Source organism: Notamacropus eugenii, chromosome 7, assembly GCF_028372415.1.
Source record: "Notamacropus eugenii isolate mMacEug1 chromosome 7, mMacEug1.pri_v2, whole genome shotgun sequence".
In the NCBI taxonomy this organism is placed as follows: Eukaryota; Metazoa; Chordata; class Mammalia; order Diprotodontia; family Macropodidae; genus Notamacropus; species Notamacropus eugenii.
In genome coordinates, this window is record NC_092878.1 from 137142918 (window position 1) to 137169898 (window position 26981).

Below are 26981 nucleotides of genomic sequence, written 5' to 3' on the forward strand. Positions count from 1 at the left end.
TGACTTACAATTGAGTTAGATTTGAGTGAGGGAGGGCTGCGCAAGATCACCAGGTACTTTCTCCTCCAGAGCCATCTGGGTCCAGTGACCAGATATTCATCAGGATGATTGGAGATGGCCCAGGATGCAATGTGAGACCCTGGTCATTTTAGGCTAAGGTCTTATCACATCCTACTTTGAGGGAGACACATCCATTCAATGAATAGGCTTCTTTAAATAGTAAAAAAAAGAAATCAAACTGGGAGGGGAAGACTCTCAAGGTTCCTGGGTAAAAGAGAAGCAGTAAATCTCCCCTTGAATGATTTAGGAGTTTGTCCCTTCCTTTTGGTACCCAATGAATGAGGTCTTGGCTAGTGATGGTCAGATCTATTGCATCTGAAGTGTTGTCCAGGGCTAGAATAGCACTCTCAGCAGCTGCACCACTATCATGATGAGCAAGGTGCCATGATTCAGGAGAAGCTGGGTGTCTGGGACTCAACCCTATGCCCCAGAATCAGAAAATTCCTTTAGCTCACGAGTTTCTGACCAGGATTGAGACTAAGTTTGGCTACCCCCAAACTGAGAACTTATTCACTGAGCTCTGTATCCCAGAAAACAGGTACTCCTGCTCCCAGAGAACTGTTCTATGAGTGGAGGAATTGGATAATGTGCCAAACAGATGCTGTTGGTATCAAGACAAATTGAAAAACAGCCCTTGACCCTCAGAGAGCTTATATTCTACTTGGGGAATACAACATTGAAAGAGAACAGCATATAGAAAATAATTTCAGGGAGGGGACAACACTGAAAACTGGGGACCAGTAAAGGCTCCCCAGAAGAAGTACTACCTGAGGGCTCAAAAAGAAGGTAAGGATTTGGAACTAAGGATGGAGTGCACTCTAGGTATTGGTGACAAGAAGTCATCGGGTGGAGAAATGGGGCACGGTTATATTAGCATGTATGTAATATTTACGTTACTTTTTGACACTAGTATGCTATGAATTGTGTGTACCCCAAAACTTGTATGCAGAGCCTAGACCCCCATATACTTCACATTTTACTCAGTACATGACCTGCCTGTTCTTGCAACTAGGGGGGGAACATTCTATTCCCTATTCCCATTTTGAGGGGAAAGCCATGCTGGTTTGGCTGGATTGTAAGAGGAGTGAAGGGTTCTGAAGCAAAATAATACTTACAAGGGAAAAGGTTTTAAATGCAAAATGAAGCAGTTTGCATTTTTTCTAGAAACAATGGGAAGCTATTGAAGGTTCTTGAGAAGAGAAGTGATGTGATCAGATCTGTGCTTTTGGAAGATTATTTTGCCAGCTAGAAGGAGCATGGATTGGAGATGGGAGAGACTAGAAGTAGAGAATACAATTGCAAGATTATTCCAAGGTGATATATGAGAGTTGATAAGGGTCTGAACCGAGGTCTGAAAAGAAGTCTAAAATAAGGTGGATATGAAAGACGTTGCAGATTTTGAATTCATACAATCTGGAAATTGATTTGAGTTAAGGGGATAAAGGAGAGGGAAAAGTTAAGGTCTACTTTGAGGTGCTCTAGTATGATGCCTTCATTTTACAGATGAAGAAACTGAGGCACACAGAGGTTGAGTGACTTTTCTTAGCTCATTCAGATTATTAGTAGAGAATATATAGGTTTGAATATAGGTCCTGAATCTAGGATTCTTTTGCCTGCAATATGATGAACTTCTGTGTAGCTGTGACTTTCTCTCCCTTCTGCCTGTGAAGTCCATAAGACTACATTTTTCTCTATTAATTTTATTTAGAGATTCAACCTTCCAGAGTTTGTATTTCTAGAGAAAAAATTCAATCTGGGCCACCTAACACTCTTATTAGAAGGTAACACAGCAGGAAGGTTTTAAATTAGAGCCAATGCTTGCTTATTGTACTTGGAACCTTTGAACTCTGAGAAGCTAAAGCCAGGGATCATTTCTATTTCTTTGGTGATCAATTCAAAAAGCATGAGTGGCTTCTGTTTCCAAAGAATATTTTTCAAATTATTTTATCTCAGCTGTTGAAAAATAAAAAAAAGACAACAATATCACATTTAAAGCATTGTTGATTTTAGAAAATGTCCCAATTTTACTTAGTTCATTGTGTGAGAATGGGAGCATGCAAATTCATTGAGACATGGATGAAGCTTGCTGTACTTACAAGAATAGGCACAAAGATTTTAAGAAAAAGAAGACAGTTCACTATTATTAGAAAATTATTATTTAAAATGTTTTAAATGATAATCACTTTTTATCATATTATCTGTGTAGTTTTACATTTAGGTACTGTATTCAGTAATTTTAAAAACTTTTTAAATTTTGCTTTCTATAAGTATTCTATTACTTTGTAATAATAAAATAATAGTTCGTAATAATTACATTGTAATAAACCTGAATCAGAAACATATGTTTCTTGTCCTTTGTGGCTATATTGAGTTAATAAAGAGATCAAATACATTTTAAAGCATTTTCATTGTATATTTCTTTTGGGTTGGATTTAATGACCATATTTTACATATAATCATAACTTTGCATACTGCAAATTCAAATAATGTGATCATTTAAACAGGATTCATTATTTGTACTAATTGGGACCTAAGCTGATGCAGCAAGGAACAAGCAGGCTTTCCCAAACAATATTTGATTTGACATTTTTACCTTCTCACAACTGACTGACAGATATTACAGAGAATACAAGATCCCATTATATTAATGTTTTATTATGAAAAGCCTTTGATTTAGTAGTGTAAAATATTACCTTAGAGGTTCTTTTTTGATAAATTCCCCCCCGTGTATGAAAATCATTGAAAATTCCTTGAAAAATATACCAAACACAACCCTGTTCAATGACCCTTTGAACAAAATATCCAATGGGGGACTATATTTTTGATAAGGGAGTTCACCATTGTGATAATAGAGTGGAGAGATCTGGCAGATCTTCCTATTTGCAAATGACATTGTGCTGATTGCATTAAGCCCTGGAACATTTCCAAGCCTCTTGGAAGAAATCTGTAACCTCTCAAAAGAACTTGTCTTGATTGTTCACGCAGTAAATATCAATGGATTGGTCAGATGCCAAAATACATTTAGATGGACAACCTGATAGTGGATTAGATTGCTTCTGGGAAATTGCAAAACGCAAACACTCTAAGTTTCCCACTAAAACAAAGGTTTATTTTTAAGTATTAGGAACCCACTGGTATTAGTGCTTTCCAGTGAAGCATGGAATACAACTGTCTCCCTAACTTTGAATGTGAATAGGATGTTTATGATGGCTCTCCAGGTGGTGACAAAGAACTGGGAATTGCAGGAATCCCCACTGGCGAATGGTTGAAAAAGTTGTGATGAATGGTTGTGATGGAATACTACTGTGTTGTAAGAAATGTTGAGCTCAATGATCTTAGAATAGCATGGAAAGAATTGCATGAAATGGTGAAAAGTGTAGTCTGCAAAACCAAGAGAACATTGTATACAGGAACAGCAATATTGTTTTAAGAATGCCTTTGAGTGATTAAGTCATTTTGACGATTATAAACACACTAATTAAAAATAAAGGATATATGAAGAAAGATGCTATCTGCATCCAGAGAAAGAATTGATAAAGATAAGTATGTATGGAATAATCTCCCATACATACATGCATACATATATATGTATACACATAGTATATAATAATATATATACATATATATATGAATGATATTAATAGTAGCTGCTGTGGGGCAAGGTAGGGGGAAGATAGGGAGGAAAAAAAGGAAAAAAGAAATTTACATCATAACTTTATTATATATTTATAAGGAATAGCAAGTTGTAAATAATAGATTTGCAGTTTCATGTGCAATCACCTTTTTATTATACTATGTTATGAAAATGCTTGTTTTATTCCATAAATTAAAAATTAAATAATTTTTAAAAACATCTCCAAAGAATTAAAAACTAATGTCTTATGGAGAGAAAAGGAAAAGTGTAAGGAGAGCGTGAACAGGTTGCAACTTTTACTCATGGGTAATTTCAAAGAAGAAAAGAAGTAAAAGATGTCATCAAAGCATCATATGATAGAAAAGACAGGTAGATCATGTGGCAAGATCAAAGGATGGCATATGGGATAGCTAGAGTGTTCCACCAGTACCCCAGTGATATCAGGAGGAATGAAAGAAGGCTGCTGGGACATTGAATGGACTCATGGCGCACTTCTGGGAAGATGTGGAAAAGGGTGGCACAGGATCAGTAGGCATGAATCCGTTGAGATCCTCAAATTTTACCACTCAATGAGCTTCTGACATTGAGAGGGCATCAGAAGAACAATCTGGCCATCTGCCTGTCACTCTCATCATGGGATCAACTATAATTCCTTAATGACATTTCTGCTTTGATTTTTATTCACTGTCCATGGGTACTATCTGTCCCAAACACACAGATTGTGGGATGGTGCTAGGTAATAGACATGCTTCATCCATTTGGTCTTTCCTGTGTGGATGGATGGTAAACTCCTTTGAATGATTATAGTGTTCTTTTGAGAGGCTGTGTAATGTCTTGAGATCATCCTAAAATAGGACCTTCTGGAGCACCTCATCATTGAAAAGGGAATTCCTTCTGGATGACATCATAGTGGCGAATATAATGAGCATATGTATGGTGAGGGTACAGGTCCCTGTTTTATAACTCATCTGATATTTCTTATTGGAACTGTCAGTCGTTCAGAATTGAACAGAATCATTTGGCATCCAAAATGATCTCAGCAAATGAATGGAATACATATTGTTGTTAGAGCCTATAAGGTGGCATTTTATTTTACTGAGCTGAATGCTTCTCTTGTGATCAACAAATAAGCACAACTGGATCTTGTATTCCTTAGATCTATGTTAATTATGAGTAACAATGTTGTCCATTATTGACTACTGTTTTCAAAAGACTGCATGTTCCCCACTAATTCTCTGAGAAAGAATCTCTCTCTCTCTTTCTCTCCCTCTCTTTCTCTCCCTCTCTCTCCTCTCTCTCTTTCTCTCCCCCTCTCTCCTCTCTCTTAATAAAAAGGTTTGAGATTGTTTCCAGGCCTTTGGTATTTTCTCCTCCTTCAGTATACATCTCTCCTTAAATGCCATCATAATTCTTTTACCACTGGCATGGATTTTCTATGAATATCCTTATGCCAATCTCTCTGCTTTACACATCATTCTATCTTTAGTTCCCTTCCTCTTCTGTAAACACCTTAGGGATTGTGTTGTTAGGGGTCAAATGTAGTGGTTTGTCAAAATAATTTTTATAAATCTTTTCCATTTTTCTTCCATTTGTTATTTCCTTTACACTTTTATCCTTGGAAGCCTTTGGGATGACTTTGCTTGCTTGAATGCTTTGCTAAGTTTTCTTTAAGCTAGTCATCCTTCATTGCTTCTCTTTCTTTTATAAGAAATGCTGATCATAATCATCTATCATTCTTCTACAGTGGCTTAATAGCCTAACTCCTTGTCTTTGGTAAACATCTCTTTCTGGTAAATAAGTCAGATGTTTTCTGACTAATGTGCCTTCTGAAGTCTCTTGGTCCTTTATTGTAACAATGAATTATATTGGCTTAACTTTAGATGGAAATAATTACAGTCAGCATTGATGTAGTTTCTGTTATCCATTTCTAATTTTTGATTTTTTGATAGATTGTTTAATTCATAGTAATTATGCTTAATTACCCTGGATCTGTGTGCTGCCTCCATTCTCTTTCATTTTTTTGAAAATTGGAAATCTGTCTGAATTTTTTTCTTTTTCTTTCATGGAGTGGTTACAGTACCATATTGTAAAGTTTTAGTTGATATATACTATATATACATATATATGTGCATTTCTGAGTTTCTAAACTTGTTCTATGTCATCTGTTGGCCTTTGCATATTGTCTGAGGCTCCTACAAAACTCTCCTCAAGTTCCCATTTAATTTCTTATGCTGACCCATGGTATATCAAAACCACCATGGGTAAAGTGGCGATGTGGAAAGGATAACTGTACTTCAAAGCAAGAAGAAGAAGAAATAGGGGATTCAACCTGTAGGTGAGTTCAATCCTTATAATGCCCAGTCCCAAGTCATAAGTCAAAAGCCCCTGTTGGGCTTGAGTCCCAGATACTCACTTCTCAGTACTTCCATGGCTGTCTGACTAGATGCAACATGGAGCTTGGAATTCTAAGGTTGAATTCCACAGCTTGACTTTGAAGTCAGTGGGAATTCTCCCTCCTGCACCTGAAACTAAGGACAAATGCAACAGGAAAAACCAATACAGCAAGTTCTTTTCCCTCAATAGCTCAGTTCATGGTGCCCATACTGTGAGTGAACCTACATCCTTTCCGTATGCAGAGTGGGAAAGGAGCACAACAGAAAAAGAGGGAGACGTCTCAGTCTGGCAGATTTAAAGACAGCCTGTTTTCGCTACGCGGTCATACCCATGTGGCAGGAGAATACAGATGTTTTCTTTTAGAAGCAGGGTGGTCCAGTTAGATGTGCTGGGCATATTCCAAAGTCCCAGTTATATTCTTCTACTTGTTTGAAATTTATTTTCCCTGTCAAATAGGCAGGGTATATTTTGAATATAGTCTTTGTCCAAAAGTCAAGACAGTGTCTCTGGGAAATCGTAAACAACGTTCTTTCACTTGCTTCCCCAGTACTATTCAGTAAGGTCTCAAGACAGCCAACACTGACTGCATGAACATATGCAGTCCTACATGTGCAGACCAAAATCACAATTACGTCCCAATAAAAACTTTCAGACAAACAAAATAAGGAACATTTCATAATACTTACAAAATATTTCTACTTGAATAGCCTTAGCCTTACAAGACCTTTCTTATCCTTTAAGGGAAAGAAAGAGCAAAGAAAATGAAAACTGACTTTGCATTTCTGAAAGAAACCTAACCCTCACTGAAGCTTTCCAAACAATAAGGAGCCCCCAGCCTGTACCCGTTAAGGATCTGGAACCTAAAGTCTTTCAAATGAGAAAACTGTCTTGAGTAGAAGTTCTTCCATTATTGCCTCAGTACACAAGACCATCTAATTGGGGTCTGGATAAAAACTGACCCTTTCTACACAGGGTATACCAACCTTCCCACTATCTCTATAGCATAGGTGATCCTTATAGAACTGCAGGTAATTTTTTCTGAGTCACTTGTGCCAAAAGGCATCTGAAATTCTCCCATGGATCTTTGCTACTTTCAAAAGTGCAGCAAGTAGGATCACAAACTTTTCCAACAGAATAAGAAGACAAATAGGTCAAGTTAAAGAAATAGCAAAGAATCTCAGGTGTTCCTACCCTAAGAAGCTATAAGACCTTTTGCTTTCAAGAAAAAGACAAACAGAGTAGGTCTGTTCAAATACAGAAGAATAATATGAACGTTTCTAATAGGCAACATCAGTCTAGTAATTACGTATTCTCATTTTAAACTTATCAATACTTGTAAAGGATTCTAATATAGAACATATTAATACATCAATGCTTCTATAGAATTATATATTACAGAAGGATCACTAAAGTCAATCAATGAAAAATTTGTAAAATTATATCAATGAAATTGGTTTGTGCAGGAATGCACAATGGAAAAAATTACTGTACAATGGCAGCTTAAAATATTTTTTGGCCAATTTTCTCTAGGATTTTGAAATTTAGGCTATCTAAAATTAAAAGTCCCAGGAAGAGAATCTCTTTCGGGGTTGACTCAATTTTGTCCCAGACAAGGCCCCATATGCAACAGTGATTATCTTGACCTGAATGCCAAAAAGGCTAGTTACATTACATTTCATCTCTCCCTCAGGATTCTCTGGTACCTTCTTGGGGTGTCAAGGTTCTCTGTTAATGACTCTAGACCCTAGTGATGGTATTTCCCCTTCATTGTGGGGGGAGTTATCCCCATGTAACTCAGTTCCATTTAACCTGTCAGTCAGATTAAATTTTACAAAAGAATATTTATTTCAAAGGTATAGTAGTAAATACACGAATATAATATGTAATTATATAATAAACAAATATGCAAATGTAACCTAGCTCTAAGTGCTCCATATCACCTGCTTCATCTGCCTTCATCACTGTTGGAACAAATTGCTCTCATCCAACTATTCCACCAGAGGAAGTCTTCACATGCTTTGGGTAGACACCCCCCCAACTCACCAATGGATTTGAGAACCCTTGGTTACTTTCTACCTGGTTTGGCCTGTCCGACAAAACGGTTCACAGGGGTATGGCCTCTGTGCATGCTGCAGCTTTGTGGAGCCACAGGTGAGAGGTGGGTGGAACAGGTGGACACCAAAGGTGGAAAGAGCCCTGAAAAGACTGAAAGGACTGCATCACACCAAAGGTCCTGGTCCTACTTGAACACTCCCTGTACACAACATTTGTGAATCTGACCAAGGCCTTTGACAATGTTAGTCATGAGGGCTTATGGAAAATTATGTCAAAATTTGGTTGCCTGGAGAAGTTCATCAATATTGTACATCAATTTCATGATGGTATGTTTGCCCTGGTTCTGGATAATGGACAATGCTCTTTTGCCTTCTCAGTCACTAATGGAAGGAAACAGGGCTGTGTGCTTGCTCCCATGCTTTTTAGCATGATGTTTTCAGCCATGTTGTCAAATGCTTTCAATGAGGATGAACACAGCATCAAGGTCAACTACTGTACTGATGGCAAGTTCTTCAATTTGAAAAGGCTACAAGCCAAGACCAAAGTGGAGCGAGTGTTGGTGCATGATTTTCTGTTTGCAGATGATTGTGCACTCAATGCAGCCTCAGAAACTGAGATGCAACAAAGTATGGATCAATTCTCTGCTGCCTGTGCTAAGTTTGACTTAATAATTAATACCAAGAAAACATACGTGCTCCATCAGCCACCAACACACCATCTATATGTGGAATCACCAGTTACAACAAATGGAAAAGTTCTGAATGCTGTGGATAAGTTCACTTACCTTGGTAGTGTACTTTCCAGAGATATGCACATTGACGATGAGGTTGATGCATGCATTGCCAGAGCTAGCTCAGTGTTTGGGAGGCTCTGAAGAAAGGTTTGGGAGAGAAAAGGTATTAGATTGACTACCAAACTGAAGGTCTACAGAGCTATTATGCTGACCTCATTGTTATATGCTTGTGAAACATGGACAGTGTACAAGTGCCATGCCAGGAAACTGAATTGCTTCCATTTGAACTGTCTCAGGAAGATTCTGAGGATCACCTGGCAGGATAAGGTACCAGACATTGAAGTTCTTGCTTGAGCTGAACTGCCAAGCATTCAAACTATGCTTCACAGACCACAACTCCAATGCACTGGCCATGCTGTTTGGATGCAAAATGTATGCTTGCCAAAAAGACTATTTTGTGAAGAGCTTGCATGGGGCAGGCAATCATATGATGGTCAAAAGAAATGAAACAAAAATACTCTCAAGGTCTTTCTCAAGAACTTTGGATTTGACTGTGCAACATGGAAGATACTGACACAGGACCACTCTGCCCACATCAGAAAGGGTGCTGTGCTCCATGAGCAAAGCAGAATTGAGACAGCGCAAAGTAAATGTAGGATGCACAAATTTGGAGTATCCACCCCAAATATTCACATGGACTATCTGTGCTCTACCTGTGGTAGAGCATTCTGATCTTGTATTGGTCTGATCAGCCACAGTTGGACACACTAAAATTTCACTTTATCATGGTGATGTCATTTTGGTCCTCTTTGAGAACAAAGGATAACAACCCACCAACCATACAAATGTAACTCCCAACATGTGACGCATAATCCCTGCCTCATCTTACCTCCTATTCTCAGGTAGGGAAGAGGGTTGGGTTCACAGATTATCTTAGTTCCTATAGGTAATAGACCCAAGTTCCAAGTGCAAAGCTCTTCTTGGGCTTGAGTCTCAGACACCCTGGCTTCTCAGATCTTCCCTTCCAGATTCTCTGAAGTCCTGGGTTCAATATCACCATGGTTGTATAATTCTGGGTCTAGTTAGGATTCTATCTCCTGCCCCAAAATGGAAAAGGACAGATGAAACAGGATGAACAGAATCCCTAAGCTTATTTCTCAGGACCATGGTTCCTAAAAGAGGAGGGGGGAAAGTAGTTCATTTTCCCTCCCTGGTTCAGCTTATGGAGCTCATGCTGTGGGTGAACCTTCACCTTCTCTGGACAAAGAACAAGAAATAAACCCATAGAAAAGAGAGTGAGACTATCCCAATTTAGTAGTTTCAAAGACATAGCCTGTTCCATCCACAGAGACAGCTGAAAGAGTCTAGATGGGTGAGAACCCATGTGGGAGGAGAATACAGAATATCTTCCAGATGTCAGTTGCCTCCATGTTAGGTGATTTGGGCATATTCTAAAATCCTGGTAATATATTTTATAGTATATTTTAACTTTTATAGTATATATTTTATAGTATATTTTAACTTAGAAAACTTCTCCAATTTCTCTTTGCTATTTAGTTTGGATGAACAGGTTTACTGGATACCTACAATTTGTGATAGTCTTTTGTGTAATCAGCTTTGGTGGGAAGGAGCTAAGCTGGCAAATGTGAGGGGGCTACCTTCTCTTTTAAGAGTGATCAGAGAACAGGCTTTTGTTCTGAGCCTACAGTATTCCTCAGCCATAAATATCAGAGAGGAACATACAGATGTAATTCTAGACTAATATCTCTCTTGGAGATAGGTGAAGGAAAGAGCACATATTCAGCTAAAGACCTTTTTATTTACTCATTTTATTTCTACTGTCAGTGTAGAAATTTCAGTCTCCCATGGAGAAGAATGGGTTGGATTCCAGAGATATCTATCCATACCACCCACAAACCACATTTATACAGATGGGTAGCTCATGTGGACATGAACTTGTGTGTCCTATTCTAGGAATATTCAGAGTTGAAACAACTTTCTCCCAAATAGTGATTGGATATTGTTTTTCAAAGCTCTGAATATAGAAGGAGATGATCTATGTTACTGACCCTTCTTCACACCTTTTGGGCAAATAACTTTTATCCTTTGAGCCTCAATTTCCTCATTTATAAGGAACAGAGGATATCTAAATTTCCTTCTGGCTCGACGTTCTGATGATTGAGAACCCAGATTCGGATTTTGCCTCTGACTCTTACTACTTATGGAACTTAGGACAAGACATTTAACTTCCCTGGGCCTCAGTTTCCTCATTAGTATAATAAGGGGATTGGTAGTTCTTGAGGTCCTTCCCAATTCAGTTTGGGAATTAAAAAAAAGACTATTTGAAGTTCCCAGGCCAGCCAGTTTGAGAGAAGGAAGTGGTACTGGGAAATAGATAAAGCATGAGTTGTTATCAAGATCTCTTTGAAAAGGCCTGGGAGGCCCTCCAAGTTCTCAGCCCTTGTTTTTCTCCTGGTACTGTCCACAGCCTTGACTTCTAGCTCTAGACAGGAATTTCCTGGGGAATAAGTGTACGGTGGCTAACTACCAACACCCAACGTCTTCTGCTAGTATAATGGGCAGAAGGCCACATAATTTCCCTTTTTTTGTTCTTCCTTTGGAACACGATTCCCCCCGGTTGTCCCTAGGAATCCATCGTTTGGTTAAGTTAAAGTACTGCTAATTCCCCAAGTTGTTTTTGTTTTTTTAGCTAGAGGAGAATCCAGTGGTAGAAATTTGTAGGGTGTGGGGAATTAGGTATGGCTACTCTCTCTTCATGATCCTGGCTTGGGACTCTGGCTGGAAAAACAGAGGGGCTGAGTTGGTTGAAATGATTCCAATGATTCATTAAATCAACGATTTAATGAAGCACCTACTATTTGCCACTCACTGTGCAAAGCACTGAACTTACAAAAAAAAAAGGCAAAAGACAGCCCATGGTCTCAAGGAGCTCACAGGCTAGTGAAAGAGACAACATATAAACAATCTGCACAATCAAGATATACATGAGATAAATTGGAGATAAAGAAATGCCTGATTGCAGTCATTTAAGCCGATGTATATCTATGCCACAGCAGTGCAATAGTGAATATTCATAGCACTAAATTGGTATGGGACACAGGGTCTGCTTGTGCTTTTGTTGCCTCTTGATTCTCCAGTCTATCATTACTGGGGAAATGCACAGCTCTTTTGGACCATTTCTTTACCCTTGATGTGTTGGGAAGCATTCCTGGATAATTTGAACCCTACCTAGTTGCCCAATGAGGGAATGACAAGGAACTTGAGAGCTAAGTGGAGAGAAATTGAAATGCTTTTTGAAAAGAACTATGGCACAGGCTTGGGGATAGAGAACAAGTTGATGTTAGTAACAAGATCCATTAAAAAATGAGAAGTTCTTTGCTGACTCCATGATAAACTTCTCTAAGGTCAGAGATTGATGGAACTATACCACAATGGAGACAGTTCAGAACAGAGGTACCTGTTGAGATGGTATATAAGGAGAACCATGTCATTCTCTCTTCCTCCTCCCCCCAGCCCTGTTATTTCATTGGCTTACGGAACTTCTGGTAAAAAAATTCCATGTGCCAGTGCAGAAGGTAACTTTTCCTACAACTTATACTTTTTGAAAGTTTCTTAGACCTCTGAGAGATCTACATAGCACAGTGAATGGAGGCTTTGAATCTTGAACATTTGAGTGCTAGACATTTAGGACAAGTCACTTAGCCTCTCTCAGCATCAGTTTCCTCATACAATGAAGGGGTTGAACTCCATAGCTTTTTCTGGGTTAGTTTCCAGCTTGAAATCTATGTTCTCTGACTTGCCCAGGATCATTCAGCCAATACGTGTCAGAGACAGGACTTGAATCAAGGTCTTCTCAACTCTGATGCTTGTTGCCTGTCCACTAAGCTACTTGTTTTCTTCATGTCTGGTGTTTGGAGAGGATGGCCCTGGAGGACTCTAGCACATTGGGATGGTGCCTACAATTGAGAAATGTTTTCTTTGGCAAAGGGTTAAGGATAGCGCAGGAGGGACATGATAAGATTTACAGAGAGTTTCTTAGGAAAGACACTAGAAACCATTACCAATAGATAGTGAAAATGACCTGGGAGTTTTCAAAAAAAGAGCTGTAACCTATCAACAGTATAAAAATACTCAAAATCGTCAATAGGAGAAATGAAAATGAAAACAACTCTGAGGTTTCTCTTCACATGCATCAGATCGGTAAAGATGACAAAACAGGAAAATGGTACTATTTGGTAGGGCTGTGAGAAAACAGGCACACAAACGCATTGCTGGAACAGCTATGGATTCATCCAACCATTCTGGAAAGCGATTAGGAACTGTATCCTAAAAGTCACCAAACTAGGCACATACTTTGATCTAGTGATGCCACTACAGCAAAGACATCAAAGACAGAGAGGGTAAGGTCTAATCAATGTGCAAAAAAAATATTTATAATAGAACTTTCATAAATAGTTCTTTTATTAAAAATATATATTTATACTTTAACAAATATTATAGTTCTTTTATATTATAATAGATTTATCTATAATAGAACTTTTGGTTCACTTTAAAAATCACATTTTCTTGATGTCTTTTGTTTTTATATGACCCAATTTCTCAATATGCCTATCTCTCCTCTCCTCCCAGAGTGTCATCCCTTATAATAAAGAGTGATAGAGAGGGAAAAAACTTTAGTATAGTTTCCACATATCAAAAGTCCAATATTATATGAAATGTGTCACATCCATAGTTCTTCACCTCTCCAAAGAATCAGGGGGAGGCACTTTCTCATGTCTTTTCTTTATGGCCAAACTTGGTTAAAAGAATTTCAAAAGATCCTTTTTTTCTGTTGTTTTGTTATTATTATTGTTGAAGTTATCATTCAACATATGTTGTTTTCTTTGTTTTTATTTTACTTGTATCACTTCATGTTAATATTCTCATGTTTAACATATTATATTCATCTTTTTTTCACAGCACAATAATATTCCATTACATTAATATATCACAGTCTATCTTGCAATATCTTGATCAATGGCCATTTATTTTTCTTTCTAGTTCTTTACCAGTACAAAAATTGCTGCTGTAAATATTTTGAAGTATGTGCTGCCTTTGTTTTTGTCCCTGATCTTCTTGGGATCTATATCTAGCAAGTGAATCTCTGGGTCAAAGAGTTTGACATTTCAGCCTCGCTCTTTACATAACTCCAGGTTGCTTTACAGAATGGTTAGACCAGTTCACAGATCTACTAATACTATGCTTATCTTTCCACATCCCCTAAAATCAACATTGACTATTTTTATCTTTTATTATCTTTACCCATTTGTTGGAGATGAAGTAAAACTTCAGAGTTATTTTTATTACCAGGATTTTTTATTGTAGCAAAAGCTAGAAACTAAGTGAGAATTCATTACCTAAGGAATGGCTGACCAAATTATGATATATGTGTGTGTGCATGTATGTATGTATATATATGTGTGTGTGTGTGTGTGTGTGAATATGTATGTATGTATCTCAGTAGTCTCTTCAATTACCATTCTCAAAGGTAAAATAACATAATGGGGCCAGTTCTCATGTATGTCTGAGGTTCTGGGGGCTCTCGTATATCATCTTTTTTTTTTTTCCCTTGGATAATTTTTTTTAAATTAAATTTATTTATTTAACTTTTAACATTCATTTTCACAAAATTTTGGGTTACAAATTTTCTCCCCTTTTATCCCCTCCCCCCCCAAACACCAAGCATTCTAATTGCCCCTATGACCAATCTGCTCTCTCTTCTATCATCCCTCTCTGCCCTTGTCTCCGTCTTCTCTTTTGTCCTGTAGGGCCAGATAGCTTTCTATACCCCTTTACCTGTATTTCTTATTTCCTAGTGGCAAGAACATTACTCGACAGTTGATCCTAACACTTTGAGTTCCAACTTCTTTACCTCCCTCCCTCTCCACCCCTTCCCTTTGGAAGGCAAGCAATTCAATATAGGCCAAATCTGTGTAGTTTTGCAAATGACTTCCATAATAGTTGTATTGTATAGGACTAAGTATATTTCCCTCCATCCTATCCTGTCCCCCATTACTTCTATTCTCTTTTGATCTTATCCCTCCCCATGAGTGTCGACCTCGAATTGTACTCTCCTCCCCATGCCCTCCCTTCTATCATCCCCCCCACCCTGCTTATCCCCTTATCCCCCACTTTCCTGTATTGTGAGATAGGTTTTCCTACCAAAATGAGTGTGCATTTTATTCTTTCCTTTAGTAGAATGTGATGAGAGTAGACTTCATGTTTTTCTCTCACCTCCCCTCTTTACCCCTCCACTAATGAGTCGTTTGCTTGCCTCTTTTATGAGAAATAATTTGCCCCATTCAATTTCTCCCTTTCTCCTCCCAATATATTTCTCTCTCACTGCTTGATTTCATTTTTTTTTTTTTTAGTATATGATCCCATCCTCTTCAATTCACTCTGTGCACTCTGTCTCTATGTATGTGTACGTGTGTGCATGTGTGTGTGTGTGTGTATTCCCACCCAGTGCTCAGATACTGAAATGTTTCAAGAGTTATAGATATTGTCTTTCCATGTAGGAATGTAAACAGTTCAACTTTAGTAAGTCCCTTATGATTTCTCTCCGCTGTTCGCCTTCCTATGGTTCTCTTCATTCTTGTGTTAGAAAGTCAAATTTTCTTTCCAGCTCTGGTCTTTTCATCAGGAAAATTTGAAAGTCTTCTATTTCATTGAAGGACCATTTTTTCTCCTGAAGTATTATACTCAGTTTTGCTGGGTAGGTGATTCTTGGCTTCAGTCCTAGTTCCTTTGACCTCCGGAATATCTTATTCCATTCCCTTCTATCCCTCAATGTAGAAGGTGCCAGATCCTGTACTATCCTGATTGTATTTCCACAATACTTGAATTGTTTCTTTCTAGCTGCTTGCAATATCTTCTCCTTCACCTGGGAACTCTGGAATTTGGCCACAATGCTCCTAGGAGTTTCTCTTTTTGGATCTCTTTCATGCGGTGTTCTGCGGATTCCTTGAATATTTATTTTGCCTTCTGGTTCTAGAATCTCAGGGCAGTTTTCCTTGATAATTTCGTGGAGGATGATGTCTAGGCTCTTCTTTTGATCATGGTTTTCAGGTAGACCCAGAATTTTTACATTGTCTCTCCTGATTCTATTTTCCAGGTCAGTTGCTTTTCCAATAAGATATTTCACATTATCTTCCATTTTTCGAATCTGCGCGGTATGTTCTGAGATATCTGTCTTTCTCGAAAAGTCCAAAGCTTCCATCTGTACCATTCCAGATTTGAGAGATCTATTTTCTTCAGTAAGCTTTTGAATCTCCTTTTCCATTTGGTTAATTCTGCTTTTGAAAGCATTCTTCTCCTCATTGGCCCCTTGCACCTCCCTTGCCAGCTGAGTTAGGCTAGTTCTCAAGGTGCCAATTTCTTCAAGATTTTTTTGGTTCTCCTTTAGCAGGGAGCTGATCTGTTTTTCATACTTCTCCCTTATCCCTCTCATTTCCCTTCCCAGTCTTTCCTCCACCTCTCTAACTTGATTTTCAAAATTCCTCTTGAGCTCTTCCATGGCCCGAGCCCACTGGGTGGGCTGGGGCACAGAGTCCTTGATTTCTGTGTCTTTGCCTGATGGCAAGCCTTGTTCCTCCCCATCAGAAAGGAAGGGAGGAAGTGATTTTTCTCCCATAAAGTACCCTTCAATAGTTTTATTTCTTTTCCCTTTTCTTGGCATTGTCTCCCCCTAGTGGCCTGACCTCTGAATGTTCTCCTCACATCCACCTCGCCTCCTGGACCTCCCAGCCAGTGTTTGGGGACTGAGATTCAAATGCTGCTTCCCGCCTTAGGATTTTTGGCGGGGGCAGGGCTGTTATTCAGTGTTAAATTAGGCTCAGGTGCTGAGGTCAGGGGCAGGGCCGCCTCTCTGGCTCAATTTCCTCAGGGGGTTTATACACAGACCTTCCACAATGGATCCAGGCTCCCACTCGTTTGGGGAGCCCCCGACCGCAGCCGCCTCTCGGCCCCCACCTCCCGGGGGGGGCCCGAGCTATGGGGGCACCACGCTCCCCTCTCAACCCGCCAAAGAGACTCTCTCACCTACCCCCGTCAGTCACCTGTTGGTGGGGGGCCCGTGCAGCTGCTGAAGATCCCGCCTCCGGATCCCTCTCAGCACTTTGTCTCTCGGAGCCGCAGCCGCTTTCGCCGCCGCAGGTCCGGGCTGGGCACGGTGTCTGCAGCGCAACAGACCTTTTGCGAGAGGTTTACAGGTCCCTCTGTGGGTGGGGGGACCTGCGTGGCCGCTGGATCTCTTTCCCACGGTGTCGCTGCTGCGGCAGGGCTGCTCTCCTCTTCCCGCCCCAGCATCCAGTCCCCGGCGCGAAGGTCCCCCTGTGAGAGGTTTGCAGGTCTCTCCGGAACAGAAATCTCCCTCGCTCCAATATTCCGTGGTCTCTGGGTGCAGAATTCGCCCTGGGTAGTCCCCTCTGCCGTTTTGTGGTTTGTGTGTTCAGAGCTATGTGTATGTGCGTCTTTCTACTCCGCCATCTTGGCTCCACCCCCCTATCATCTTTTTCTATCTCTGAATCACTTTCTTGAATATTCTTTCTCTACGTGTTTTATTGAAAAGAATCTGGAACCAAGTCAAATAAGCCCCTTAAAGTATCCTGTCAGCCAATCAGGAATCACGTCTCCCTCTCTTTTCACTGTAGCACAAAACATATAGGCCTGTCACTCCGCAAAACAGCTTGGGTGGCAGTGAGCTGCATATTAATATAGTGGAATGTTATTATACCATATGAATAATGCAGAACCTGGAGAATGATGTTCTTTTAGATTAATTAATTAATTAATTTTTAGTTTACAGCATTCAGTTTCACAAGGATTTGAGTTTTAAAGTTTTTCCCCTTTCCTTACCTCCCCCTCTCCCCAAGACAGCATGGAATCTGATATAGGTTCTACACACACATTCATATTAAACATATTTTCACATTGGTCATGTTGTAAAGAAGAATTATAACCAATGGAAGGAACCACGAGAAAGAAGAATCAAAACAAAACAAAGCAAGAAAGAAAGAGTGAGCAAATAGTCTGCTTGGATCTGCATTCAGACTCCATAGTTCTTTCTCTGGAAAGAACAGCCTCTTCCATCATGAGTCTTTTGGAGCTGTCTTAGAAACTTGCAATGCTGAGAAGAACCTATCAACATATCTATCTATCAACATAAGCCTATCAACATAAGTCATTGCACAATGTGGCTGTAACTGTGTACAATGTTCAGGAAAAGAATTTTCACTTAGACTAAAATAATGTAAAAAAAAAAATCCAACAACTGAGAAAGACTTCAGAATTGGGTGTAGTGACCTACTATGAGTTGGGAAGACTGATGATGAAGCATACCTCCTATCTCTTGGAAGAAAGGTGAGAGCTTAGACATATAGAATGAGACATAAATTTTCAGAAATGGTCAATTTTTAAATTTTTCTTTGTTGACTGATTATTGGTTATATGGGAGGACTTTTATTCCGGTAGAGTTGAGATAGTAGGATGAGTTGGTAGGAAGAGACAATAAAGAAAAAAAATTCCAATGAAATATTTTTAAAAATATTATATTAGTAAGTACCCCAACATATACAAGAGAGCCTGCTATCACAGGTTCTTAGATCTGCATTCATAAAAGGAAAGGCAACTTTTGAGGGGTTAACAATCACTTTAATCAAACACATGTATCATTCCTTTAACCAAGTACATATATCATTCACCTAGTTCAGGGGAGTCAGCACCCTGAACTTCAAAGAAAATACAGAGAAGTCAAAGATCAACAGATATGGCTTCCTTTGCCTGAATTCAACAGACAGGTCCAACAGTCTGACTACAGCTACCAGAGAGGGAAGCACCAACATTTGGGTTTTCAAAGCCAGGGGACACCTTTAGAGGACTCCCAGAGTCCTCATATGACCAAACAAACACTTCCAGTAAGAAAGCCCCAAAGTAAAATCTCACCTTCAGAGTCTTTATACACTTTTTAGAGTCAGAGGGCATCATGTCCTTTGAGAACCAGCACCTCATTAACAAAACGCATGGGCCTTCTTACAAATCTTCCTAAGTTTGACAATGGGTGGGAAAGATCCTGCTTAGTCATTCATATTCAAATGGAGGCATTATGCTTCTTGATCTTGATCTATTTTACTTGCCATTGCAAATATACAGGAAAAAAGAAGAAAGTTCAGAAAATACACAATCAAGCAGTGCAATTTTGTTAACTACCATGTTAAATTCAATATATGCTCTAAAAAAAATAACTCACAAACCGCATGTAGCAGAAATTCAGTTTTATATGTAATTCTTTTTCTGTTCATTATTTATTGAAGTGTTCATGTTTGTTATAGTAATAATAATAATAAATTTTCATTAATTTTTAAAATGCAAAGCAATGGAAAACTGGTTATACCAGGACTAAGAGCTTCGTTGAACTAAATGGGAAAGGCAATGATAAGGAATGGTGCGAAATTGACCTGGACACCTGAAGAATTAGAAGAGGTTACATTTGCTGAGCGCCCAATTTAGCACAGCAAAAAACCCTAATTATAACAGCTATTCATATCTGCAAGTTATTTTCCATGAACTCTTGGCATGAATTCTATTTGTTTCTTTAAATTATAAGTTTGATTTTATTTTCCCTTTCTATTCAATTAACAGTCATTTATTTCCATTTCTCTCTAATTCTCCTTAGAAAAAAGAACACTGACCCTAGTAAAAAAAAAATATGCCTAATCAAGTAATACAACTTCCTGAATTAACCATGTGCAAGAATAAATCTCCCATTTAACAGTTTGAGATCATCATCCATCTGTCTAGAGGTGAGTAGCAGAATTTATTATTAATCCTCTGGATTCATGATTGGTAATTGTATTGATCATATTGAGAGTCTTTCCAAGTTTTTTTTTTTAATATTTAAAGTGTTGTTATTATGTAAATTATTGTCCTGGTTCTGCTTACTTCATTTCATTTATTTCCATTCATACAAATCTTCCCAGGTTTCTCTGAAACTATCCATTTTTATCATTCCTTACTGCACATGTATAATGTACACCATTATATTCATATCCCATAATTTGCTTAACCATTCCCTCGATTGATGATGATTGATGATGCAGTTTTTTTGCTACTATGAAAAGAACTGCTATGAAAAAATTTTGCACATACAGGTCTTTTTTTCTTTTACTTTGAACTTTTTGAAATATAGGCCAGTTCATGTAGATACCACTGGGCCAAATGGGCTTATGGGGGTTAGTAACTTTTGGGGAATGACTCCAAATTGTTTTCTAGAAGTGAATTAATGTACCCCCTTCCCCAACAATCCCTCCAATATTTATCATTTTTCTTTTTTGTCATCTTTGCCAATTTGATTGGTGTGAGCTAAAACCTCAGAGTTTATATAATTTTCATTTCTCTATTGGCGATTGGTACATTTGCCTCAATTTCCCAAAATATAAAATGAGGATATAAAAACACCATGTTGCAGGATTATTGTGAGTCTCAAATGTCACAATCTTTGTAAAAGTTTCGAATGATGCAATATTTGTACAAAAACCCCACAGTTTTTAGTACAATATCTAGCACATAGTAGTCAATATGTAGATGTTGAATCCCTCCCTTCTTTTCTTATATCTTCTAATTTGCTTACAATGTGACTTTTTTATATTAGCTATATATCTATTTAATTGGAGGTCTTGGTTTAAACCTAATTTCTGTCAGATTGATTTCCAGTTTTCCAAACAGTTTTTGTTAAATGGGGAGACCTTATTTCAGTTCTGGGTCTTTGAGTTTATTATTTGGCCTTCTCATAATTTCCCTTGAGATTTTCGATTATTTGTGTCTTCATATGCATTTCATTATTATATTTTTCTAATTCTATAAAATAATAACTTGATGATTTAGTTGATAGGTCAATGACTGAATAAATTAATTTTGGTCGTATTGTCATTTTTATTATGTTGCCTGCCTATGAGATGTTAGTATTTTCCTAATCTTTATGACTGTCTTTGTGTAAAAAGTGTTTCATGGTTGTATTTATATAGCTCCTAATTTGTCTTGGTAGGTACTTATATATCCTGTATTTACTTTAAATTGAAGTTCTCTTTCTAATGCTTCCTGCTGGGTTTTGTTGGAATTAAACATGAATTATGATGACTTCTATTGATTTGCTTTATATTTGGTAACTTGGGAGTTAATGCTTCAATTTTTAGTTGACTCTCAAGGTTTTCTAAGTAAAATATCCTATCTTCTGCAAAAGTGATAATTTTGTTTTTTTCTTTGCTTATCCTTATGCTGTTACCTTCTTTTTCTTGTACTATTGTAATAGCTAATATTTATAAAATCTTATCAAATAACAGGAGGGACAAATGGATATACTGGCATTAACCCAATTTTATTGGGAAGGTCTTTAATTTGTTCACATTAGATAATGCTGGTTTTTAGTTTTAGATAAATACTACTTCCAATATAAAGGAAAAGTCCATTAATTCCTTTGCTTTTTAGTATATGGGGTGTTCAGAGAGAACTAGAACTTCTGATGTGAAGTTCTGCTCAGCCCTTATGAGGGTTGCTCATCCACCTTTGGTATCTACCTCTCACCCAGTTCCCCCTTGTGTCTCTAAGAAGCTCTAATATGCACTGTGTGTGTGTGTGTGTGTGTGTGTGTGTGTGTGTACGTGCGCATGTGTCTGACCTAACATGTAAACACTTTCCCCAGCAGAATGACAGGATGAGAACAATGTGTTTCAATGGCCATGAAGGTAGCTGAAGTAGGTGCTGTGGAGCTTCTAGAGCTTGGTCAGATATTGGAGATGTCAAGGTCATCCAATGCATCCTGGGTCATTGCTAATTATCTTGACTTTGTCCTGCCACTGAACTTAGATGAAATCTGGAAGAGAAAGTGAGGCTAATAACTTTGTTCAACTTTGCCTCACTTAAATCCAGTTTATCCATGAGTCAAGATATTACCTAGGGAGGTCATTGGTCTTTTAAAATGAAAGAAGAACAATAGTGTTTTAAACCAAAATGAGTATTATATTTTGTTCATAGTTTTTTCCATATCTATGATTTTTATTATTCTTGCTATTAATATAGCCATTATATGGACAGTTTTCCTAATATTGAACTAACTGCATTTCTCATATAAATGTAACTTGGTCTTGTTTTTAAAATTAAATATAAATTTTTCAAATAAAAATTTCTAAGCTTAAGAAAAAAACCCCTAACATTCCCATAACAAAGTGGAATATAAAACAAAGATTACCCCTGAAACTGCAGATCTATTATGCAGAACTTTCTATTCCTTCTAAAAATGTAGTATGTGACTTTTTAAATCTGATCTGAGACATTTAGGTGGTATCATGGATAGATGGATAGACTTGGGGTCAGGAAGCCCTATATTCAAATTCTGGGTCAGACTGACTGTATGCAACTATGGGTAAATCACTTAGCCTTTCTCAGCCTCAGTGTTTTTCATAGAGTATTGATAATAATAACACTTCCTGTACAGCAGTGTTTGGAGGAGCACATGAGATAACTCATGTAACATGCTTTGTGAACCATAAAATGGAACAGATTTCTATAGCCTCTTTGATAAAATTTCTATTTGTTTTCTTCCATGAGTAAATGAAGCTTGTTATAAAAGAATTTCGGGCTTAACTTTTGGTTTGGGGACCTGACTCCATTTTGTTCCATATTTATCATTTGGCCTTGTATGATCCTCATATAAACTGTGAGATAAATTGCAACACTTGGTTTTCCTCATAAAATAATCTTTTAGGCAAACCAAAGCAATTTTCCTTGAAAGTACATTCAACCATATGATTCCCCTACTGAATCAACTCAAGTGACTTCCTATTGCCTGCGGGATAAAATATGAGCTCCTTTATTTAACCCTATACAACCTGGTCTCAACCTAGCTTTATAGTCCCATTTTACATTATTTCCTTTCCCATACTCTGTGACTCTATAGCTCCTGTTTCTTCTCCTTTGCATCAGCCATCCCACATGTGTGAAATGCACTCCCTCATCATTTTTGGTTTATCGAGTCTTTTCCTCCTCCTCCTCCTCCTCCTCCTCCTCCTCCTCCTCCTCCTCCTCCTCCTCTTTCTCCTCTTCCTCCTCTTCTTCCTTTAAGATGCAGCTCAAGCATGATTTTCTTCATGAGGTTTTTCCCGATCTCAATTACTAGTGCCTCCTCCCAAACAACCTTATATCTAGTTGATCTGTGTATTTGTATATATTCACTCTATGTTTACCATATATATATTATTGTATATTCTTGTTTCCTCTCCCATTAGAATGTATACTCCCTATACAGAGGGATTATTTAATTCTGTGTACTTGTACAATGAAGAGCACCCTTCAAGTACTGAAGGAAAAAGTGCCAAAAATTGCACTCTTCATTGGTTCAAGGCTCTTTAAACCACAGTTAATAATTTTTACTTTGAATAGTTTCCTAAAAATAGTTCTTCTTAATAGTTTCTTTGCCAAATATCCTTGCTATTAATATTAATATAGAGGATGTTAGCTCCTGCCTTTGCATGGAAAGCATCCTATTCAATTATGAAGCCCTCAAGTGGTGGCTTCTTTGTAATGTGTATTTTTTAAAAAAAAGTTATTTATTTTCATTTTAAGAAATAAAAAAGCATTCCATAACATAGTAAAATAGAAAAAAATAATTATACTCGAAGCTACAGATCTATGACTTACTATTCCTTTTAAATATATAATAAAGTTGTCCTGTAACTTTCAATTTTTTCCTTATTTTTTCCCCTACCCCAGAAAGGGCAATGTTAGACCCAGATATGTATGTATGTGTACACACACACACACACACACACACACACACACACACACACACACACACACATAAAACCATTCTATATATGCTTCTATTTATCAGCTTTTTCTCTAGATGCAGATTACATCTTCCTTCATGTCCTTTGCGGTTAATTACTACATACAACTTTCTCTAGGTTCTGCTCATTTTTCTCTTCATTATTTTGTTAAAAGCAATGTGAATTTTATATAGACATTTTGTGATGAAGAAATTCTATGAAACTAAAGAGGATACGCAAATACTCATTCTGTTTTCCTCCAGGCCAAGATGTTTTGTTCCTTGTGAGGATTATTAGCCCTAATGATTAATTTGTTTAAGAATTTTATTATTATCTAAAGAGCAAGATTAGGTAAACAAACTCTCTCAAAGTTTTAGGATAAATTCTTTTTGTTTAGGATAATTGTTTTTTTAGGATAATTCTTTTCATGAGAAACTGTACACCTGAAAGGATTATTGACAAAATTCAAACATAGGGGGAGATAAAGCTAATATCTGAATATAGTTGTTACTTATCAACTCACCACTACCATACCCTCCCTTGAAGACACCGTTCTGTAATCACTGTATGAATTATGTATCATTATTGTATTATACTCTGCCATCCTTCCTTCTGGCTTTCTTATTCACCTTCCTCCAACCTTCTGACAAATGACATCCCTAAAAAGAACCTAGATTTTTTTTGCCTAGCTTCTTTGGGGATTGTATGTCTTCCACATGATTTATTCTCTTTTAGAAAAATTGTATTGGTATCTTTGATTTTCACATCATCTTTATTTCCAAATATTCTCCTCCCTACTTTCATTACCAGAGAAAAATCTTCTAACAAAAATAAAAGAAAACAAAAACCAAAACATAAAAGTTCAACAAAACCAGCCAAGCTATCAACCATGTCTGATACTATATGCGACATTCTCTCATTCATAGCCCTCTGTCACCAAGAAGTTTCACTTTAGAAGGACAAACCCTTCAACCACCTACCTTCTCTCTAACTCTGGAAGTAAGTGATCAAGTTTATTCATGTCATGTTAACAAAACGCCTTTATGGTAATTAGTTTTTTTATCCATAGGATCAGAATTGGCATAACTGGATGCTTTCTTCCACTGCCATGCCATCTGCTGTACTTGAAGATCAAATAAAGATATGAATGGGCAAAATATTTAGTAGTGGTATGTGCTGAAACAGTTATTATCTTCTTGCACTTCAACTGCTTAGGTGGTATCCATAGGAGACAGATTAGAACCATGATAAAGGCAGCAGAAAGACAGTTTTCTTAACTCCTTGTAAGACTTGTTTAGGTCCTGGAGAAAGAAGGTACTCCAGCCTGCCTCCTTCTTCCAAACATAATGGACCATAGATTAAAGGCTCCCAAAGTGGGCAATGTCTCCCTCTGGAAGGTGCTGGAATGATCCAGGGGTCAGTGGTAGCCTCTAGTGCCATTGGGGGGCATTGGATAAAAAATAAGGGGGCAGTGGAAGCATAAGGGAAGAGAAGAAAATCAAAAACTTCAAACATGTTTCATCTATTGTATAACAGAGTTGTAGTAATTACATTATCTGTCAAATAAACACACAAAATGTAAGTTATAACCAGTCTGTGGTCAAGTCCACTAGGTCTTAATAAGCAAGTATCGACAGGTGAGTGTGTCCCACATTCTCTGGAAGTCCAGCATGCATTGGAAGGAATAAGTGTGTGTAAATGACCATGACTTGTTTACAACACAATACTGTATGGTTACATAACACCATATTGTGTCATCAAAATTTCAATGAAGGAAAAAACCCACAAATTTACAATAAATAATTAAATTTAAGATGTTCCTTTAAAAATTTTTTTTGAAATGATGCAAATTTAAAAAAACTGTTAAAAGGGTTTTTAAAGGAAACCTTTGATTTTGAGGATAGGATGGGGGTGGGGAGGAGAGTGACTGGGAAGCAATATAGAACAGAAGTTCTTCCCATGTTGTGTGTGTGTTTGTGTGTGTGTGTGTGTGTGTGTATGTGTGTGTGTGTGTGCGTGTGTGTGTGTGTGTGTGTGTGTGAGAGAGAGAGAGAGAGAGAGAGAGAGAGAGAGAGAGAGAGAGAGAGAGAGAGAGAATTTCTTTGACAATTGAATGAAACTTATGGACCCTTTTGGGCTTCTAGGAAGTTTAGTGTATAGTGTGCCAGGCCTGAAGTCAGGAAGACGTGAGTTCAAATTTGACCTTAGATACATAGTAGCTATGTTATCCTGGACAAGTCACTGAACGCTGTTTGTCTCAATTTCTTCATCTGTCAAATGAGCTAGAGAAGGAAATGGTAAACCACTCCAGTATCTTTGCCAAGAAAATTCCAAATGGGGTCACAAATAGTTGGACATGACTAAAATGGCTGAAAAACAACAACAAACAACATGGATGCCTTCTCACAACAACCTTTAAATCCATTAAATAAAATATGTAAGATTACAAAGGAAACCAGTTATCTTATAATAGTTATCGAAATATTGAAAAAAGCAAGCCACTGGCCACTAAGTTCAGAGTCTCTGAAAGACAAGGAAGTTGATTTAGGATTGAGTAAAGATTAATAGTTTAATAGTAAAAATTAATCTTCCACACCCTATACCTTATCATGATTGGAATGATTCCTGAGTTCTGGAGTCTGTAGCAGCCCATTCCAAGTTCAAGTGGCCCTTAGAAAGCTGGAGCAAGCAAGGCCTTGTCCAGATCTAGTGTCTGTTTGTCATCTGAAGACCAGTCTAGAGAAGTCTGAAAAGGCTCTTAATGAGGTTCATCACCAGGTGATCATCAGCCCTCATAGCCCATCAACCCTCATCTACTAAAAGTGCTGAAGATTTTCTTCTGTAGGATGAAATCAACCATACTTGAAAGATTGAATTAAATTAAACAAACTTGGTCTGCTATTTAGGACCAGAGAAGAGTGAGGCACCGTGGTTAATTCTTTAGTTTTTTCACCTACTCCTCTTCCATAGGCAGATCCAAAAGTGAGCTTTGGAACTTTAGAGTTGGGGCCCTGGGTCCATACCCCAGCATCTTTTAAATCCCTTTGTTGTGCTCTCAAAAGATTATGTAAAGCACTTGGAAAGGTTGAATCTCTATTTAGCTCTTGTTCACGAAGATTGTTTTCTCTGTTTGAATGGATACTCTTGATTTATAGAAGAAGGTTCCTAGCTTATGAATGAAGCGGGTCTTCTGGGGAGGCCATAAACAGGAGTCAAAATGGAAGGGATG

At 37.8% G+C, this 26981-nt stretch overlaps 1 long non-coding RNA gene across 2 annotated transcripts in view; it reads left to right on the plus strand.

The window, feature by feature from the left end:
* LOC140513871 (uncharacterized) overlaps positions 1-26981 on the plus strand; it is an 81358-nt gene that overhangs the window by 24796 nt on the left and 29581 nt on the right. For both annotated transcript variants that reach the window (XR_011970408.1, XR_011970409.1), the window contains exon 3: positions 19609-19735. This is a non-coding gene — a long non-coding RNA (uncharacterized lncRNA). The remainder of the gene's footprint in view (positions 1-19608; positions 19736-26981) is intronic.